The sequence below is a fragment of the Mustela erminea genome, chromosome X (assembly GCF_009829155.1).
Source record: "Mustela erminea isolate mMusErm1 chromosome X, mMusErm1.Pri, whole genome shotgun sequence".
NCBI classification, from domain to species: domain Eukaryota; kingdom Metazoa; phylum Chordata; class Mammalia; order Carnivora; family Mustelidae; genus Mustela; species Mustela erminea.
Window position 1 is genome coordinate 82,816,232 of NC_045635.1, and position 16,339 is coordinate 82,832,570.

Consider the following 16,339-nt stretch of genomic DNA (forward strand, 5'->3'; position numbering starts at 1 on the left):
GTGCCAGGACTTCACTTCATTGTAAAGAAAGCAGCATATCAAACTAAGTAATCTTGGGACATGAGTGTCTGGCAACAGCAGCCCCTTGTGTTAGTCTTCCCCAGGAACGTCAACATTCTGGCATGGGTGTTTTGGTTTTTTACGCTTTTATTTAAATTGCACTTAGTGAGCAGACAGTGTAATATATTAGTTTCAGCTGTAAAATAGAGTGAGTCCACACTTCAATAGAACATCTTGTGCTCCTCACAAGTAGGCTCCTTTAATCTGCATTAAAATAAAAAGTAAGTTTGTGTTTCAGTCTGCATGGGCTGCCTTCACAAAACAACACAGACTGGGTGGCTTGAACAACAGAAATTTCTCTTCTCACAGTTCTGGAGGCTGGAAGTCCACGATTAAGGTGCCCTCAGGATTGGTTTCTGGTGAGAGCTCTCTGCCTGGCTTGCAGAGAGATGCCTTCTCCCTCTATCATCCTCATGTGGCCTTTCCTCTTTGCACACAGAAACAGGAAGTGAGAAAGAGAGCTAGAGGAGGGAAAGAGGGAAAGAGTGGGGGAAGACAGGGAGAGAGAGAACTGTGGTGTCTCTTCCTCCTTTTTTTAGATTTTTATTTATTTATTCGAGAGAGAGTGAGAGAGAAAGGTGCACACACACACACACACACACACACACACACACACACGAGTGGGGGAGGGGCAGGGGAGAGGCAGACTCCCCGCTGAGCAGGGACCACCACCACCCCCCCCCCCCCCCCCGCAAATGCGGGCTTGATTCCAGGACCCTGGGATCATGACCTGAGCTGAAGGCAGACACTTAACCGACTGAGCCTTCCAGTGCCCCTCTCTTCCTCCTCTTTTAAGGACACCAGCCCTACTGGATTAAGGTCCCATTCATATAATCTCACTTAATGTTCTTTACCTCCTTATAGGCCCTATCTTAAATACAATTGCATTGGGGGAGCGATTAGGGCTACAACGTAGGATTCAGTTCATAATGTGAAGTACAGAAAAAAGTTTATGAATCAAGAGGTTCATTGTTCATTGAAACATTAGCTATAGTGCCTCCCACCAAAAGGAAACAGTCTAAATGCTCAATAGCAGAAAATAGTCAATTATAATATACTACACAGTGGAACATTACAGAGCTCTTTCAAAGAATGTAACAGGAAAATGTATATGTTATAAGTTAATGGAGGAAAAAAACAAGTTACAGTGTAATCACTGTTATGTAAAATTTGGCATGTAAAGACACCTGAAAGGAAACATAGCAACATATTAAGTGTGGCTATCGATAAGTGAGTTTCTTCGTGATTTTGTTTATTTTTATTCTTCTGAAGTTGCTAAAATTTTATAGTGAGCATGCATTGCTTTTTTGTTTTATTTTTATCAAAGTTCTACATTATAATTTATAGAGTTAAATAGTTCTGTGAGTTTTGTTATGAAAACAGTGCTCTCTTTTTCCTTCCCCATAATTTCCCTTTTCTCACAGGGGCAAGAGCTTTCAACTCTTTTAGCTGATTCTTTCAGTATTTACCTTGGTTCTCTAAATAACATTATTTTATTGCTACTTCTTTAAGTTTCTGACATTGTCTATTGACCTGCCTACCCACACACCCTGCTTCCCACCACACCCAAAGACTGGTCCTCTCCCAATATTCTTCCAATATGGGCATGTCGTAATTTGGTTGGACCACTATTCAGTGTTTATAGTTGGTCCAGTAAACATTATTCACAACTGAGCCATGAAGTATCACAAATAACTTTTCTTTACTCACACAACTTAGTGTTTTTTCCTGGAGCTAATATATTTTTTTTCTTTAAATAGTTTCCTATTTACTTAGCAGAAATTCAGTTTTAAACTGCTCATCAGTTACTTCCATCTCCTGAATGTGTTCAGGGGTATCAGATATCACAGATATCTCTTCTGATCCTTTGTGACCTGAATGAGATTGTCACCCTCTATTTCTTCCTGATGTGCAGTTGTCATCCTCAAACCACCCTTCACCATAATTCTGGAGCCTCTTTTTTGGCTCTTTCTTATGCTGGATCCTTTCCCCAGTAAACCAAATCTTTCCTCTTTCTTGGTTTTAAAATCTTGTTTTAACCAAGAGGTGCATGAGGATTAAATTTTTGCTAAACTTTGCTTGTCTGCAAAAGTCTTTATTCTATCCTTACACTTGATTGACAGCTTGACTGGTATAAAACTCAAGGTTGAAAGTAATTATTCTTCAAAATTTTGAAGACACTTTTAATTATGTCCTAGTATACATTGTTAATACTACAAAATCCAAAACCATTCTGTTTCTTGATCCATTATATGTGACCTGTTTTTACCATTAGGAGCTTGTAGACTCTCCCTTTTAACCCAATGTGGACACATTTTATGAAGCTGTGTCTTGGTGTGGGTCCATTTTCATTGCTCATGGGATCTTTCAACCTAGAAATTCATGACCTTCAGTTTTGAGGAAAATTTCTGGAATTAATATATTAAAAACTTTATTCCCTTCGTTTTGTCTTCTTCTCTCTGACTAGAACACCTATTATTCAGATATGGGACTTCTTTTTTTTCCTATATGATTAAAACGCAAATGCATAAAACAATTATAAATCTACATTAAGCAAAACACAATGTATAGAGATAATTTGTGACAATGACACCATAAAGAGGGGATGATGGGGCTGCATAGGAGCAGAGTTTTTGTAGACTATTGAAACTCACTTAGTATTAATTTAAACTTATTTGTTATAAATTTAAGATGATAATTGTAATCCCCAGGATAACTACTAAGAAAAAAACTAAAAAACAAAATACAGAAAAAGAAATGAGAAGAGAATCAGATAGGTATACTATAAAATATCAAACACAGTATCCATAAAGTAAATGGAATGAACTCACCACTTAAAAGGTAGGGATTGGCAGAGTGGATTTAAAAAAAAAAAAAACATAATCCAACTATATGTTGTTTACAAGTGACTCACTTTATTTGTTTTTCCAAGTAGGCTCCACAGTCAGCACAGAGCCTAACACGGGGCCTGAATTCACAAACCTGAGAACTCACATGACCTGAGCCAAGATCAAGAGTCGGATACTCAACCAACTGAGCCACCCAGGCACCCCACAAGAGACTCACTTTAAGTTAGAAATCACAAATAGGTTGAAATAAAAAGGATGGAAAAATATTTCCCTCTAATAATTACAAAATGAGAGCTGGGAAGGCTAGACTAATATTAGACTAAAAAGACTTTAAGATCAACAATTGCTACAAGTCACAAAGAACATTATATATTAACAAAGTGGTTGACCCATCTAGAAGATATAAAACTTATAAACCTTTATGCACTAACAACAGAGCCCTCAAAATATATGAAACGAAAACTAACATAATGGAAGGAAAAAATAGATAGTTCTACAATAATAGTTGGAAACTTCACCTGGCGCCTCCTGACAGGGCATGGGAGAAGAATGAGGCACAAACAAGTCAGCTGCAAGAGAAAGGGAGCAGGGATGACAGTGGAAAAGACTGTTGCCCCGAACAACTCCTCAGTCTCATATTTATTAGGAAGTGAGTAACAACCAACAAAGAAGCTGGAGTAGATTACACATTGACCATGAGTCGTGTAGATATGTAAGAAGAAAGGCAAAATACGTCTGGTCACGTAGTACATGACCTACAGTGAACAAGCCCAAACTAAAGGATTGTTTAACTACTGATGCTTTGGGGAAGGGGAGATAACAGAAAAATGAAGCAGACAGCATTCCACCCTAAGTGAGCCGGGCATCTCCAGCAGCTCAGCTTCAAGGACGTATATTGTCCTCTCCCCCAGAGGCCTGTTGCCAGTACATGTTTTTCTTAAGGCTACATCTAAGCATGCTTGGTAATTAGTATAATTTCTCCTGGGTTATATTTTAAGCAGTATGTTGTTCTGAGAGATGGTTACATTCAATACCCCACTTTTAATAATGGGGAGAACAACTAGACAGGAGATCAGTAAAGAAACAGAGGACTTAAACAACATTATAAACCACCTAAACCTCTGAGAAATATATAGAACATCCACTCAACAACAATAGAATACACATTCTTCAGAAGTACACATTTTTCAGAATAGGTCATATGTTAGGCCACAAAACAAGTCTCAATAAATTTTAAATTATCAAAATCATACAAAGTATTTTATCTAATTAGATGTGGAAACTAGAAGCTATAAAAAAAGGAAACCTGGAAAATTGATAAATATTTGGAAATTAAACAACACACTCTTAAACAACCAATAGGTCAAAGAGAAATTACAAGTGAAATTAGAAAACACTTTGAGACAAATGAAAATTAAAATATAATCTACCCAGACTTATGGAATGCAGGAAATACAATGCAAAGAGGGAAAATTACAGCTGTAAATAATTATATTTAAAAAAAGAAAATTCTGGGGTGCCTGAGTGGCTCAGTCATTAAACGTCTGCCTTCCACTCAGGTCATGATCCCAGGGTCCTGGGATCAAGCCCTGCATCAGGCACCCTGCTCAGCAGGAGGCCTGCTTCTCCCTCTCCCACTCCACCTGTTTGTGTTCCCTCTCTCTTAGTCTCTGTCAAATAAATAAATAAAATCTTGAAAAAAAAAGATTCTAAATCAATAACCTTAGCTTTACACCTTAAGGAACTAAAACAACAAAATTGCCAAGGCTTCAGGCTAGACTGACAAAAAAAAAAGCTAAGAGAGAGGGTTCAAATCACTAAAATCACAAGTTAAAGTGGGGACATTACAACCAACTATATAGAAAATTGAAAGAATTGTAAGAGTATTCAATGAACAATTTTATGCAACAAATTAAGTGACATAGATGAAATGGACAAGTTCCTAGAAACACACAAACTACCAAAACTGACTCAAAATGCTATAGGAAATATGAACATACCTATAACAAGTAAAGATATTGAATCAGTAATCAAAATCCTCCCAAGAAAGAAAAGACCTGGACCAAACTGTCATAAACCTGAGAATGCTAAGGGAGATGTGAAGTTAAATGTTATGTGGTATCCTGGGTGGGATCCTGGGACAGTAAAGGGCATTAGGAAAAAGCTACTGAAATCTGAATAAACTATGGAGTTTAATTATTAACAGTGTACCAATATTGGTTTCTTAGTTTTGAAAAATATATCATAGCACTGTAAGAAGACAGGAAAATAAGTGAGGGGTATATGAGAACTCTGTATTATCTTTGCAATTTTTTGTAAGTCTAAAATTTGGTCTAAAATAAAAACTTTCTCGAAAAATGACCGCATTGGATTGAAGCATATCAAACATATAAAAATATATGAGTTCATAATGATGCTAAGGGTAAGAAACCTTTGTTGATCATTACTGGAGATTGCTAAGGCATCAGCTTACTACTCAGAACACTGATAAAGAGGGGAAAAAATGCAGCATTTATCCTACCTTTCCTGTATGAATTGTGTCTCAAAGTAAGCAACAGCTGATGAGAGGGAATTCTTATTTATAGAATAATTCCAGCTAATAAACATGGAAGAAACATTAGCATTAGAAAAATCATTTTGCAATTCCATAATAAAATAACGGATCTAGGTGATGATTATTAGGTAACAGTTTGATGGAAAGCTTTAGAATGGGGAGATAAGCTGGCATCATCTGAACTCTACTGACCAATTTTAGCATCAGTCAAAATGAGATATGCAGACATAATGCACTTCATGGGATGCAGGAGGAATGAAATAGCACCATCCATCAGGTATCATGTCTAAATATTGACACTGATTCTACTCAAACCTCTCAATCTATTGGTTCATAGGAAATACAGGGGACAGAGGGGCAAGTTAAACAATATCATAAGGAAACAGTTGGCTAAATGCAGAGTGCAGGACAGTCTACAGAAAAAATGACCCAGTTTCTTCAACAACTCAGTGAAAAAAAGGAGGGAGGGTAGCAGACGATTAAAAATGAGGGAGACTTTAAAAATTGATTAATCAAGTGCGGTGGGTGGATCTTGTTTGGATCCTGATCTGAATAAGTCAGCTGTAGAAAGACATCTTGAAAACAATTGAGAAAATTTGAATATGAACTACGAATTAAGAAATTAGGGGTGCCTGGGTGGCTCAGTCAGTTAAGCATCTGTCTTCTGCCCAGGTCATGATCCCAGGGTCCTGGGACTGAATTCCACCTCGGGCTCCCTGCTCGATGGGGAGCCTGCTTCTCCCTCTCGCTCTGCCTGCCTCTCCCCCTGCTTGTTCTCTCTCACTCTCTCTGTCAAATACATAAATAAAATATTTTTAAAAAGGAATTAAGAAATTAGTATCCATCTTGTTGAATATGATGATAGCATAGTGATTCTGTGTATTTCTTGATGTCCTTTCCAGTTATAGATTGCATGCCCAAGTAAGTATGGTAAAATTTTCCTTAAAATCCTCCAGCCAAATTGGTGCAGCCACTGTGAAAAACTGTATGGAGGTTGCTCAGAAAATTAAAAATAGAATTATGGGGGCACCTGGGTGGCTCAGTGGGTTAAAGCCTCTGCCTTCGGCTCAGGTCATGGTCTCAGGGTTCTGGGATTGAGCCCCGCATCGGGCTCTCTGCTCGGCAGGGAGCCTGCTTCCCCTTCTCTCACTGCCTGCCTCTCTGCCTACTTGTGATCTGTCTGTCAAATAAATAAATAAAATCTTTAAAAAAATAAAGTAAAATAAAATAAAAATAGAATTATGATATGATCCCACTACTGGGTATTTACCCAAAGAAAACAGAAACACTGATTCAAGAAGATATATGCACTCCAATGTTTATTGCAGCATTACTTACAATAGCCAACATATGGAAGTAACCCAAGTGTCCAACCATAGATGAGTGGATAAAGATGTACACATATGTAGATGTGGTATATATCTCTACATGTATACCTGTAGATGTGGTATATATACATACCAATATATTTAGTACACACACATACATGTATACACAATGGAATATTACTCAACCATAAAAAGATGACATCTTGCCATTTGCAACAACATGGATGGATCCAGAGGGTATAATGCTAAGTGAAATAAGTTAGACAGAGAAAGACAAATACCATATGCTTTTTATATGTGGAATTTAAGAAAATAAAACAAATGAACAAAGGGAAAAAAAGACAAATTTCAGACTCAAATGCAGAGAACAAATTGTGGTTGTCAGAGGGGAGATGGGTGAGGAAAGGGGTAAAATAGATAAAGGCAATTAAGAGCTGTAATAGAGAGAAATGTTGAATCATTATATTGTACACCTGAAACTCATAGAACACTTTATATTAATTATACCTCAATAAAAAATAATAATCAAAAAAACAAAATACAGTCCTCCAGCCAGTTGAAAAAAGACTGGGGGCTAGCTAAAATAAGAATGGCAAAATGATAATTGTTGAAGCTGGGTAATGGTACATGGTACATGGTTTGAACATTTTCATAAGAGAGAGGTGTGTTGTTGTTGTTGTTTAGATCTGAAGTAGGGGTATGAACCCTGGCTTCCATTCTGATTTGCCCTTAATTATCTATGTGATCCTGGCCAATTCACTTCATTATAGTACTCAACTCTCTCATAATACAGAAAAAATAGGGCACCTGGGTAGTTCAGTGGGTTAAGCCGCTGCCTTCGGCTCAGATCATGATCTCAGGGTCCTGGGATCGAGTCCCGCATCGGGTCTCTGCTCGGCAGGGAGCCTGCTTCCTCCTCTCTCTCTCTCTCTCTCTGCCTGCCTCTCTGCCTACTTGTAATCTCTCTCTGTCAAATAAATAAATAAAATCTTAAAAAAAATAACTGATTAAAATGTATCATGTCTGCCACATGCCAGAATTATCCCGAGTAGTACAAATGAACAAAAAAAAAACCCTGTATCTATCCTACCTATTCTCAAGGCATCAGGGTAGGGGAAGAGGAGAAGGAGGAGAGGAAACAGGGCTTTGGAAATGTAGGATATTCTAAAGAAAATCGTCACCTCTAATTCCACCATGCAGAAATAACAAATTAAGGCTTTAGTGTATATTTGACACTTTCTAGACATTTTTGTCTGAAAACGGATCCATGTCTTTAAAAAAAAAGACATTTGAACAATACTACATGTGTTCTTTCATGGCTTGTTTTTGTATTGTTCGGTTTGTTTGTCTTTGTGTGTGTGTGTACCATTATATCCTTTGGGTAATCATACTAAAATACATCAAAACATTGTAGATACAAAACATGACCTAGTTTAGTGCCCTTTTCTTCCCACAGCTGTGTCATTAACCACAATCAGCCTTTTAATGAATATGTACCACATGTGCCAAAGGAATGGTCATTTCTGGTTTGAACTCTTGCAGCTGGTTTCCTGGCTCCTAGTTTTTTTTTTAAAGATTTTATTTATTTATTTGGCAGAGAAAGATCACAGGTAGGCAGAGAGGCAAGGCAGGCAGAGAGAGAGAGAGGGAAGCAGGCTCCCCGCTGAGCAGAAAGCCCGATCCGGGACTCGATCCCAGGACCCTGAGATCATGACCTGAGCCGAAGGCAGCGGCTTAACCCACTGAGCCACCCAGGTGCCCCTCCTGGCTTCTAGTTTTACCCTACTCTAATCCATCCTTCACACAAACACCGAACTAATCTTCCTGAAATACCTCTACGTCACTACAATGCTCAAAAACCTTCTAGACGTTGTGTTCCCTATGATTCCATTTATATGACAGCCTCAAAAGACAAAACTATAGGGACAGAGAACAGATCAGTGGTGGCCAGGGGTTGGGGGTGTTGGGAGGGTGTGACTGCTGTTCAGTGAACATATATGTCCATGTGAACCTTGATACTTGTGTGTCTTTGCTTGTAATGTTCCCTCTGCTAAAATGCATCCCCATCCACCACCAGTGGCAACCCTACTTGTCCTTCAAGGCTTAGTTCAAATCTCCCATCCTCTGCAGATCTTTCCTCAGCTCCTCAATCAGAACTGAATATCTCTTTCCTCAGTGTTCCCACAGCACTTTGCTTAGATCTCATAGCCTGACACCACCAGGTATTACAGGGAAAGTCCAAGCAGAAGCAGACTCCAGTGAGTAGGCAATAAAACCCCAAACCTCACGCAGAAGTATTCACTTAGCATCAAGCATATGCATTCCTTCATATGCCCAAGGACTCACTGGTTTCCAGGCCCGGCTACACCTGTAGATTTTAGATGTGCCCTGTTATTTACTTCCTCATCCCTAAAATTCCCATCTTCAACTTCATTCTCAAATACTCTTTTCTTCTCTGGCACTGAATTCCTGGCTTGGCCCCAAGCACATGATTCTTATGCCACTCCCAGGGATAGCCTAGTTTTCTGACCTATGCCTGTTCAATCCTACTCTCCTGGCTGGAAGACAAGGGAGCTTGCCTAACAGGTGTGGGTACCTAGGGCTGAGGCTGGTGAGAGCAATGTCTCATCGGCAAGCAAGCCAATCCAATGGGGAAGAGCAAATTGGAGAGCCAGGTGAGGCAGGCAGAGGTTGAGTAAACCAGAAAATCAGAGCCAAACAAATTATGTCAAGAAAGCCAGGAGGGACTAGAGCCTAAAGCCAAGAATATGAGCACATATGGATGGCTGGGAACTATATTAGAGCAGGCTAAGACATAGGCTAGTTGGGTAAATATTAGAGATAGGGGACCTTTGCCTGTTCCCTACTGTTATATGTGAATGTACCTGCCCCACTTAAAGAGCCACAAAAAGAGTATAAATACCCACCTTCTTCAGTCCTACCCAGTCCAAACCATGCGACCCAACATCTATGGGAGGCAGTGTGGTAGAAGGGAAAGAATATAAGCTTTGGAATCAGAAAGACCAGAGATTAAATTCTGGCTCTTTCCCCTTATTAGTTGTGTGACCTTGGGTAGTCATTCGGCTTCAGTTTCTTCATCTGAAAAATGGAGATTGCATCTACCTCAGAGGATCATGATGATGATTAAATGAAATTATGTAAATGAACCAATGTAGACCTTCATATGTAATAAGCACCCAAGAAGCCCATGTCTTTCAAGGGCACCTATCATAATTTGCCTCATATTTCTAGTTAGTTGTATGCAATACATGTCTCTCTGTCCAATCAGATCTTAAATTTGAAGGCAGACACTGTGTATGGATCATTTTTTACATGTATTTACTTTTTAAATATATTTTCTGATTGCAAATACCATGTAAACTCATACAAAATTTAAGTATTGCAAACTATCTAACATTGAAGAAATCCCCCTCAAACCACAACCCCCCAACCAGAGTGCTGCTGTAAAGAATTTGGAGCATTTTTCTCTGGCTCCCCCAACTACCATATTGTTTGTTTTGTTTTTACAAAAATAGGATCACTGTTAAAATATGATTCTCAGAATGTGGTTTTTTTTTTTAAGTTTCATCCAAATAGAGAGTGAGCATGTGTCAAAGTTTAATTTTAACTCACAAAGGAGGAAACCAGCAAGATGGTAAAGTTAACTCTAAAGAGGATATGAGAACTGGTATTTTATAGTCAATTTAAAAAAAAAGAAATGTTAAAATAATATTAAAATCATATTGCTAAGTTAGAATTAAAGCTGGTTAATGTCCTACAAGGCATTAAGAACCAACATCATGCTTCAGGTGGATAGAAAATCTTGTTGCATTTTGTCAGTTTTATAGATTTGTAAAATGACTGAACCCTAATCACTTGTGCCAACTTATAATTCTCTAGATGTAGAGAGGTAGATGACCCTCAGGCCTGTTAGAAAATGCTCTTAAGGTGACATTAAAGCATCAAGTAATCATCTTTTCCCTTTGTATTAGTTTCTTAGTGCTGTTATAATAAATCATCACAAACTGTTGTGGCTTAAAAAACACATATTTATTTTCTCACAGCTCTGGAGGTCAGAAGTCCAAAATCAGTTCCACTGGGCTGAAATCAAGGTGTTGTCAGGGACCTGCGCCTTCTGGACACTCTCCAGGAGAATCTGTTTCCTTGTGTTTTACAGCTTCTAAAGATGCATTTGTCTGTGGCCCCTTCCTCCGTCTTTAAAACCAACAATGTGACATCTTCAATATCCCTCTCTCCACCTTCACATCAACTTCTCTCTCATGAAGACCTTTATGATTACATCCAGCACACCCACATAATTCAGGGTAATCTCTCCATCTCAAGGTCAACTGATTAACAACCTCAATTCCCCATTTAATTCTCCCTTACCAAGGAACATAACACATTCACAAATTCTAAGGATTAGACGTGAAGATCTAGAGGGTGACACTATTCTTCCTATGACACTCTTGTTCCCAGGTTTTCAATAATTCTTCATAATCTCATTCTATACATTTTGTTTTTCAACTTACTTTTTTTTTTAACCAGTCTTTTCACTTAGCACATACTGTATACATCTACCCTATTTTTTTTAGTAGATACACAATGTTACATTAGTTTCAGGTGTACAATATTATGCTTTGTTCACAAGTGTAGAATCCATCTGTCATCATACATCACTATTACAATATTATTGACTTATTCCCTATGCTGTACCTCTTATTCCATGACCTTCATTCTGTAACTGGAAGTCTGTATCTCCTTTTCCCTTTCATCCTTTGGCCCAATCCCCCACTTCCTTCCCTTCTGGCAACCATTAGGGTTTTTTTTCATTATTTATAGGTCTGATTTTGCATTTTGCTTATGCATTTTTTAGATTCCACTTATGGGTGGAATCATATGGTATTTTTCTTAGTCTGATTTATTTCACTTAGCATAATACCCTCTAGGCCCATGTTGTTGCAAATGGCATGATCTCATCCTTTTTATGGCCACATAATATTCCATTACACACACACACACACACACACACACCCTCCTTATCAATTCATCCATTGATGGATAACTAGGTTGCTTACATATTTTGGCTATTGTAAATAATGCTATAATAAACATAGGGGTACATATATCTTTTTAATGGATGGACAGTATTCCAATGATAGAAATACCAGAATTTAACCATTTCCTTGTAAGTGGAAATTTAAGTTGTTACCAACTTTTCACTGTTACAAACTGTGCTATAATAAACATTCTTGTGCACATCTCTTTGCATAAGTGTATCTATGTTGCCATAGGAAAAATTCCTAGAGGTTAAAATTCTGAGACAAAAAGTATGTCCATTTAATTTTGACAAAACTGACAATGCCTTCCAAAAACTTGCGCCAATATTTTGCTTTCATACCAGTGATGACAACCAGTGGCTATTTATCTCCAATATCACTGAAACTCAATATTTGGGATTTTCTTTTGAGTCTTTCAGCATCTATAAAGCACTCTGAAATATCCATGTAGGTTTCCCTGGCACAAAATGAGTTTAATAATTGTTTAATAAATTAAAGGTTAGAACATTGCAAATTCATATGTACAGCTCAGAGGGCTTGTCCCAACAATGATACAATGGTAACAGAGCTAGTATGTATCGATGCTCTTCGCATATAGTACAGTGCTATTCAGATGTTATTTTCTCTATACATGAAAGTATATCATTTTCACACTTAGTTCCCATAGCTCACACAGGTTGGCCTTGCTACTTCCCAGTTTCACATGGTGTGTGCTTTGTTGCCAAGGCTCATATCATACTTTCACTTTGCACCCCAGAGGCTCTAAGACCTAAAGTATATGACTAATGGTGCTGGTTCTTCAAAAGGAAAGGCATAAGATTCTGCACATGTGTGTCCCCTGAAGATAGTAATGAAACCCAATAGCAAAAGTTTCATAGAATGAGGATCCCCACTCTTGGGTAGGTGAATATTTTGGAGGGTCCAAAGTCCTCTGCTTTTATACTAAAGGACTTTTCAGAAATGGAACACCACAAGGGTTTGGGTTTTGTTTGTTTAACATTTTCTTTTTACGTAATCTCTACAACCAACAAGGGGCTCGAATTCACATCCCCAAGATCAAGAACTGCAGGCTCCACGGACTGAGCCAGCCAGGCACCCTCGAACTCCCCAGGTTTAGATGGAATGTCCTGGTGAATGTTCTACCCTTCAACTGCTCACACCACCCTTACCCTGGAAGTAGCAATCAACTCTGAATGCTGAGGACCATGCTAGCTGAAAGAGCACTGAATGTTGACTTAGGCTCTCAGGACTGTGACAGTTGGGGGAAGGTCATTATTCTTCCACATCCTTATCCTGTGGCCTGCTTTAGAATCAGGAGTCAGCTTCTCAAGAGTAGTAAGGGCAGTGTTGCTAAGAGGAAGTATAAGAGAGTCAGCTTCAGCACTCCTTTGCTGTGATTGGTTGTTTGGGGAGTTGGTGGGGGAAGATTCATACAAACCTGGGTAGTAATTGCTCTCTCCAGTTTTATTCCCACGAATAGGGTCTGGAAGCTGTGTGTTCAAGAACACACAGGAGACAAAATCCTGAAACTAGAAAGGAAATGTGTCTACCACTCTCCCCTGCCTTAGCCCCCCATCAGTACATGTAAACATTAAATATAAGTACATGTGAACATTAAGTAACATCAGCCTATAAGTACAGGTGAACACATACTCCATTTTCATCCCAGTCCTTTTAGGACTTGACCTTTTTCTCTCGAGTAAACCCAGTGATGCCCTTTGATTACATCCCAGAAAAGATTCCTGGAATCACTAACATATTAAACTAACTCCACAAAGGACCTAAGAGGATTTAGAGGCTTGTGTCATGATGAAGAGTGTGAGCTCTGGAGCCTGAGTGCCTAAGACTGAATCCTGGCGCTGATAACTAGCTGGTTTGGGGCAGGTCATATCACTGTTCTATGCCGTAGAATCTTCATCTGTAAAATGGGGGATAATAGTACCTACTTCATAAGGGATTGTTTTGAGAACTGAATGAAATAATGCATATAAAGCACCATGCCAGGCATATAGTAAATGCTTATAAATATCAACTATTATTTAGTCCTCCTAGAGTGCTTCCCAGTTCTGGGCCCCAAAGTCTTTAAACATTTGTGGAACAAATGAAATTGACAACTATGAGTTTATTTGATACATTTCCTTAACATGTTCATTTCCAGGTACTTAGCTGGCCAGGGGAGGGGTGGGGGGGACTGTGGCTACAACAGCCTCTCTTTACCCCCACACTTCATGGTTCTGCCTTCCTTTTCTAAGACCCATTTCCTGGCCCCATCTCTGCCTCCTCTTCCAGGAAGGCTGGCCCCTACACAACTACCCTGTGTCACTTTAAGATTTCAAAGGGTAAAAAGAAAGTAGTCAATTAAAAAGGTGTTTGCGGAGGGGAGCACTTCCCTTGCCCATCCACCATATTTTGAAATTTCTCTTTTTTCTGTGTATCTAGAAGACTGCTGTGGAACAGAAAGGCCACCACATACAGGACGTTCTGAGAGTTCATTAGCATAAGGTATCACTAGACTCTATTCTCCTTGGGTAAGGGCAGCAGGTTTTTCAGGTCCGAAAGCTGTCCCACACCCCTCATCCTGAACTCCCTGCATTCCAGAGATATTAAGTCACAGAGGCTGGGGAGGGTACGTGGGAAAAAATATGCCTGGTCTAGTACCAAGGCACATGTTTCTGCCCTGTGTATCTCTGCTCTAGCTCTAATTGGCCTATTTGGCTTAGTGTGTGCCTTAAGTAGCTGACTCACATGGCTTTTATGAGCCAAATTACAGTTCCACACTGCTTCTGATTTTAATAGAAGGGAATATTAACCAGTAGAGAGAAATTGTTGTTTGAATTCCAAAGAGACAGCGTGTTCTTCTGGAGGCCTAATAGATTCTTTCAAATTCACCTTAAATAACATAGTCAGAAGATAGGTGTGAGCGTTTTCAGACACCAACCTAACTAAGTCTCTCCATCAAAGATAAAATGAGGGAGTTGGATTGACAAAGAAAGTCTTCACTGCTCCAAAGCAAGTCACTTGACTCTCCTCCCCAATTAACGATTCAATCCTTTTGGCCCCCAAACAGTGGTTGAAGATGGGAAACCACACTAGACATGCCAGGAAATAGGACTATTCTGGCTAACAGCCCTGCTACTTGAAAGAGGGAGCTCTTCCACCATAAACTCCTGACACTGGATAAGAGGAAGGGATAAAGCTAAAGATAAACTCTTCACATGATCTCATGAGTAAAACTGGATGGGGACAAGAAACTTTAGGTCAGATCCTTCACAATTTCTCAAAACATTGTGGCAGCAACAATTAGTACATACTGCTAGTAATTCTCTACTTTCCTCGTCTGTAAGGGGTAATGATTAGGTAAATGCTGGGATACTAGGTCCCAATAGGCAGTGGCCATACTAACCTCAATTTCTTGGTTACCTTAGAGGCATCTGAGCTGACATCCCCATCAAAATACCCACGGATATGAGATTCATGAGAAAGGGAGATATGCATTCATTCATTGGGAGTGTGGGAATGAGCAGAAGATTGATAAACATTTCCTTATTAGAAAATAAAGCCCGGTGGTCAAAAACCAGTTGAGTTAATGTGATCTGGTTTCCCTTCTCTGTCTTCACTCTACCTTGGGAGTATTAGCTGCCCCGCAAACCCCAAACAGGAGGAAGGTAATAATCCAACTATCATTACCTTTTCTCTCCCCTAGGGGGGAAAAAAAAACAAGCCAGAAAAATACTCGGAAGAGTAGGAGACACAAAGCAATCTTCATTTCTTCCATACATTAGAAACATTTTCAATACAGCTCCGCTTCTCTGAAATCTATCTCAAGTAGTAAACTGCCATGAGCACAGAAAAACCAGTTTGGAGGGAATTCCTGATAACAAGGCAGGAAGTGAGAGATTTTACTCAACCACTCCATTCCACAAGCTGGATGCCCCTGCAGGTCCCTGAGAAAGAGTCATTCTGGATTATGCCCTGTAGGAATCCTACTCCGCACTCCCTCCTGGGAGTGTGCCTAGGAAGGGTTGCTTGAAAAGAGAGGTCTTTGATCACTATGATCACTACTAAAATCCCAATGCTAAGCTAACTTGTTTGGGGAGCAGCTCTTTTAATAGTGGGGGTTTTCTTCTTAAACTAGAGTTTCTCAGTGGAATTAAGAAAAATAAAACCCAGCCATGCTTACAGTTATAATTCCACATTAATCAGCCAGTTTCCTGGGAGGTACCCATAATCAACAAATTGTCACATCTCTGATCAGTCAGTATATATTCTGGTAGAATTCTGGGCATTCATCCCAGCCCTAGGAAAGCTCAGTAATGCCCTGGAGCAAATGAGCAGAGTAACAAGATCACACCCAGAGAGAGCTTAAGGTGTTTGGAGGTAAATTATCCCCTTGGGCAGCCAAAGAGCTGCCCTGGGTGGGAGGGGAGCCGTTCACAGTATCTCTGAACCTTCTTGGTAAGCTAACCTTCTTAGCTACCCTGGGTTTCC

The 16,339-nt window shown here is 39.3% G+C and overlaps 1 protein-coding gene across 1 annotated transcript in view; it reads right to left on the reverse strand.

The window, feature by feature from the left end:
* Nucleotides 1-16,339, reverse strand: part of NOX1 (NADPH oxidase 1) — a 62,610-nt gene that overhangs the window by 46,092 nt on the left and 179 nt on the right. The gene's annotated exons all lie outside the window — the stretch shown is intronic.